The sequence below is a fragment of the Lytechinus variegatus genome, chromosome 7, assembly GCF_018143015.1.
Source record: "Lytechinus variegatus isolate NC3 chromosome 7, Lvar_3.0, whole genome shotgun sequence".
Lineage (NCBI taxonomy): Eukaryota > Metazoa > Echinodermata > Echinoidea > Temnopleuroida > Toxopneustidae > Lytechinus > Lytechinus variegatus.
In genome coordinates this window covers 18,064,467-18,070,466 of record NC_054746.1, presented here as the reverse complement: position 1 = coordinate 18,070,466, position 6,000 = coordinate 18,064,467, and the positions used below count along the sequence as shown (strand labels likewise).

The following is a 6,000-nucleotide window of genomic DNA, read 5'->3' as shown; positions in this document are numbered from 1 at the left end:
ATAGCCAATTAAGTCCACCATATCGGTATGCCGTTGTTATGAACGCCATGGTGTACCGGATTACCAGGCTAAGTAAGACTTCGACGTAGAATGTAAGTAAATTTGATATATATATTTTGTATAACTTGTTATGATTCTGGTTGATAAAATTTTGACTAAATTCTACCGAATTTCGAAAACCCATACGACGTGCAGCGGCCTATATCCTATCGGCATTGCGAGATTTTAAGGCCGTACGAATTCCCGTTCATTTCCTTTACCGCTACCGGATACTGTGATTTAGCTCATGTGTTATTTGAATGCTAGTTGCATGGAAACGTGATATCGTATATTCATTTACGTGCACAAGGAATTGCAAAAATGTAGTATTAATGTGGATCGTATTACTTTGGTGTTGAGGCTTTAAGCTTCTGCTTACTGTGTATGTATGGTAAGGAGATTCACTTCTTTTCCATGCTTCTGTCAGTCTCAAAATTGGTGATTTAGAGCCCACATAAAGTTCCTTGCTCATAAATAATTCGCTACCAATTTAAAAACATTGCATGTGCGAGGGTCCACGCTCGGACCGGATCCGGTAACTCGCGCTCTAGTAAGTATCAGTTTGCCTGCGATGTTTTTAAATCGGCAGCGAATTATTTATACGTGTGAGGAGCTTCAGGTTGGCTCTAAATCACCAATTTTGAGATTGATAGAAGCATGGAAAAGGATAAACAGGAATAACCGTCGTTTCTGGGGATTTATTTCAATAATTTCTGACATTTTACTGTAATCCCCATTCTCCGACGGTAGAGTGTTCGTGTGAGCTCGCATGTGTTATCACATCCTCCCTTTTGTCAATCAACTGTCCACACTTTGACATACTTTTACACATCGAATTTACACTCTAAGGATTTATAAACTACAAACTTTCAATATCTAATATTCAATGATTAAAATACTTTCAACGATATTGATGAAAAGGTATTAAAATGGTACTTTACCGATGTTTACTTGTCTTGGTACACTGGAAAAACAATCAAAATGGCAGCCAGAATATGAAATATTTACAAACGAACGGAGAGGGCATCAATAATTTACGAATGTGATATCGAATTTATCGATATTAATTATTATGCGATCTCCACATGCGAGCTACATTTGTAAACCGCTACGATCACAGGTAGCAGATGACATTTGATATATCGAGACATTAAAAAGTTAACGATAATGACCTCATTCAAGATGGCAACTTGCAAGAAAAACCATTAGCTCAGGTGAAAATGTCTTAGATGAAAGTCTTCTCAATCATCCAGAGGATTTTTATCAATAACTCTGGTCCAAGGTACACAATTACTTATATTTCCCTGATAATGGAAACCATGAAACTGTAAATTTCGCTTAAAAACAGTTTTAAATCGTGACCTATAAAACGTTAGTTCACTTATACGTTGGCTGTACATATGGGCCTCCAAGCTCTTCAGTCTATGTATTGGTGAGTGGAGCCAATGTAGTTCAGCGGAACAACCAAAATACAGAGACTGAAGCTTTTGGTCTAGGAAAAGAAGTGAAACTTTGTGTAAAGTAAGAATATTAGTTCTAATTGTTATTAAAGATTGTGATGTTGCATGAATTTTATATTTTCCCCCCATAAAATCCCACCTTTGTCACTCGGAATATGCAGTTCGAGTTCACTGTCTCGAAGTTCGGGTAGGTGGAGCGTAAGTGTAGCAGTAGTGAAGTGGAGTGCACCAACTTCGCTCGAGGTACGCGGGTCCTAAAGCTACGCACCGCGCATATCTTGTAATAATTTGAGCATATTTTAAAAATTGAGGCACACAAAATAATTTTTTTTTTTGCATGATTAGTCTAGTGCGTAGCTTTAGGACCCCTTCTACATCGGGCGGCAAGATCAAGAGGTGTTCGGAAAACACAACGGGATTTTCGTATTAAGTGAGTTTTGTGATATTTTCTTTTTGGTTAAGGATCTTTAGAATATTTACCACAAATTAGTAAAAGATGATTTGTTCAAATATTAAAATTGGCATATTTTTTATCGTTTGTAAACAAAGTGCGTAGCTTTACAATGTAGGTCCCCCCCATCATTACCTCGAGCGAAGTTCGTACAGGCTCCGCTCCACTCCACTTCACTACCGCTACACTACGCTCCACCTACCCGAACTTTGAGACTGTGAACTCGATCTGATATTCCAAGTGACAAAGGTGGGATTTTATGGGGGGAAAATATAAAATTCATGCAACATTACGATCTTAATTTAAAAAACAAAACTAATATTCTTACTTTACACAAAGTTTCACTTCTTTTCCATGCTTCTATCAGTCTCAAAATTGGTGATTTAGAGCCAACATGAAGTTCCACACACATAAATAATTCGCTACCGATTTAAAAACATTGCATGCGCGAGGGTCCGAGCTCGGACCGGACCCGGTACCTCGTGCATATCGCATCTGCATGTAGTCTTGAGGACTCCATGAGGATGTTTTTTCATTTTTTTATATTGACATATATGAAGTAATATATGTCAAAATATTTAAAAAAACATCATCATGGAGTCCTCAAGACTAGATTGTAACTAAGGGTTGTAAGTGGATGTGATCTCCAGTGTTGTGTTCAGGATCGATAATTATAAGGGAAGCGTAATAAGGAAACTTTGGAGAAAGTTATACAGTTCAAATCACTAGGTATTTAATCATCGGTTACTGTTTACAGTTTACAATTTGAAGTACATAAAGATTCGGATATAACAGGAGACGATGAATGAAATAGTTTCGAAGTATAAGATTAAGATTCGAGTGAAGTTTAATTAATACTGGATGGACGTCTAAGTCTTACAGTCAGTCAGTCAGGATCAGTGGGGGTCCCGTATTCTATCGTTGGTATTCTCTATCTCTAATAATCATGAAGCCTTATTTATATCATTTTGTTTTGGGGGTGTAACAATTTAAGGTGGGAGTGATCTAAACTTGATCTGATTGGTCTACAGGTAACTGTCTATCAAACTTTCTCTGGTATAAGGGGTGTGGTGATGCTCTGTGCAAGAGACTGGGGCTGGAAGTGTGAGTCATACTTCTTTCTTGAAGTTAGCTGATGTCACTGAGGGTTGGTCTTAATGGTCAAGGTTTAGGAGTTAAATGGTATTGGGGGTTTAGGAATTCTTAGATGACATTAGGGGAGTTTATAAACAAGTGAAGGTGAATGACTGAAAGGATAACAGGAAGTTAAATACATATTTCATAACACCAGGGTTTTTCAAGTTGATTCTTAAAGCTGTTTATGGTTGTGACATTTATATCAGCAGAATCTGGAAGGCTAATCCACCGGCACCGTACACTTTGTCTTTTCATAAATTCAATCATATCAAACACTAGACGGTCTATATTGTCACAAAATTCATCAAACTTCCACCGTAGATACACAAATACCTGTAAAATATAAAGATGTAAAAATTTTGCCAAAATCATTTTTCTGTTTTATGATATCAGCTTCTATTTTCCAATCGCACGCCTCTGACCCTCTGTCTCTGAAATTAATAGTACAGGAGCACTATTGCCGAAGGTGCTTTTCTCTTTTTTTTTTGGGGGGGGGAAACATTGAGAAAACAACAAAATCACTGATGAGCTATTTTTAGTACATTATTTCATTATGTAGAGAATATAATGACTTCGAAAATATGGGTGTTTTTTACCATAATTTTCATCATCTTCACATTATTCTTCTTCAGGGTGATCTGCCTCCTAATCAGATTGAAGATTCTTGCAAGTTCAATATTGAAGGATGTTGCAAATTTTTTAGTTTATGAAATTATTTTTTGGTGCGTACTTGGTAATACAAAGCCAGTCATAAAAAAGATCACTTTAGGACTGTACTGGGTTGTGTATTCAGAGCTGTCAACCAGTACATTTTTGGCGTATTCACTACGTTTTTGTAGCCAAAATAAGACATTATGTTTTTTCTTTAAAAATTACATTTTTTTTTTCACAAAATCGTAATATATTGAGAAAAATCATCTATAGGGCAATTCCACACTAGAACTTCAAAAATATTATAAATTTCAACATGCTTTCAATAAGTCATTAGTGGTGTAATATTTTACTATGATACCTTCATGTAAAATTTATGAAAATTATAAGTTTTAACCAAAAGTGAAATCAGATATAGTTTTTTTTGGTGTTGGGGGGGAACAATGGAATTTTCAATAATTTTGCTAGTTAAAAGAGTCAAGTACAAACACTGCCGGAAACAATTTTTGGCAAAGCACAAGAAGATTGAAAATATTGCAGGTCAATGGAATAATGTATCATTGATGGTTCCAAATAATCTCTACAACATTTTCATGATCCATAATTTTTCCGAACCTATTTTTGGCAATGTCCCATACGACACATAAAGATGCAAAAGTTTATCCTACAATTTTAATTTTGATGATGCAATTTCACAATATCAGTATCCCTTTCTTTGACCCATGGGTGATCGATTTATCCCATAAAGATCTAATTACTGCCCTTCATTTTTCAATTATTGTCCTATTAAAAGTTGTCCCATACGACACAGTGTGTGTTGTACGGGACATGTCCCATACGACACACAATATACATGATGCATTTAATTGCAGGATTTGGATTCAGAAGCTATAAATAGTAGGCCTTTTTTAATTCAAGTAATTGATTTGACATAAAGTGAACTAAAAAAAAAACTTTTTATCTCCATATAGTCTAGGAGCCAGGGGGCTTTATTCAGAATTTTTGGTGGGGAAGGTTTGACAAGCTTATCCGGGGTAAAATTGTGCGCTGATTCCAAAAATGCCACTCTTATTGACCGTACTCACGCCATTTTGGTCATTTTGGCCAAATTTTGGCCAAAAATGACCATTTTGACCACTCTTTGGAAAATGGTCCCTTAACAGACTGCTTTTGTAGCCACATGCAATTAAAAGGGTCTATCTTAAGTAGAAATGCACACAGATTCCAGATAAAGTGCTTTCATTTGCCAAAATCACAATAGCAGTGGTCATTTTGGCCATAATTTGGCCAAAAATGACAATTTTCATGATTTTTTGGCCGAAATGTGTTACAAATATTGATCAGAGCTTCGACTGGATGTTTTTAGAAATCCACATTTATTTTCAAAATGTGCGCTAGATCATAACCATCAACCTCATGTAATTTATTCCATCAGTTTTTACCTATGAGGGTCATTTTGGGTACTTTAGACATAACTGACCATTCGCGCAAATTGCATTATTAACCCTTCAAATAGGCAGGAAATTGAGGTCTTCAGCATGTTTTTTCTTATTCCCTTATAAAATGAGAATGCATTTAAATGTCCTTCATGTGTAAAATTTTATGCTGATTCCAAATATACCAGTCTAAATGACCCTATTTAACAGTTTAAGGTCATTTTGGCCACTTATGACCCTTAAAATGACCAATGACATCAGTTCAATTTATCCACAAATACTTTGAATGTTACCAGAATCGTTACAAGGGCATACTGTGACACCTAACATTGGTGTATTAATCCTTGAAATTGAACATCTCAAAAGTATTTTGACCTAATGCAGTTTATTCCATCAGTTTTGACCTATGAGGGTTACTTGGCGTACTTTAGCCACAACTGACCATTCACGCAGTTTTGCATATAATAAACTGCACATAAAATGGCCAATAACATCAGTTCAATTTATCCAGAAATACTTCGAATGTTACCAGAATCTTAACAAGGGTGTGCTTAATACCCAACACTGGTGAATGAATCCTTAAAATTGAGCATCCCCAAAGTTGACTACCTTGGTCATTTTGGCCACCTTGACCCCCCGGCCAGCCCTGCTCATTGTGTATGTTAATTCAGGTGATATCGAACATGGTGAGGAGAAATTTTGGATTGCGTTAATATTAGCATCAATTATTGTTAAATGGGGAAATTTAATTATTCCACACAGACCATAACTATTGGACCCTGTGGTCATTTTGACCACGTTTCCCTCAATATTGACCAGTGACCAT

The 6,000-nt window shown here is 36.0% G+C and overlaps 1 protein-coding gene across 1 annotated transcript in view; it reads left to right on the top strand.

Moving 5' to 3' along the window:
* The window catches only part of LOC121418626 (fibrous sheath-interacting protein 1-like), a 32,187-nt gene continuing 26,187 nt past the window's right edge, over nucleotides 1-6,000 (top strand). The window contains exon 1 of the mRNA XM_041612603.1: nucleotides 1-92. The gene's annotated coding sequence lies outside the window, so the exon portion shown is untranslated. The remainder of the gene's footprint in view (nucleotides 93-6,000) is intronic.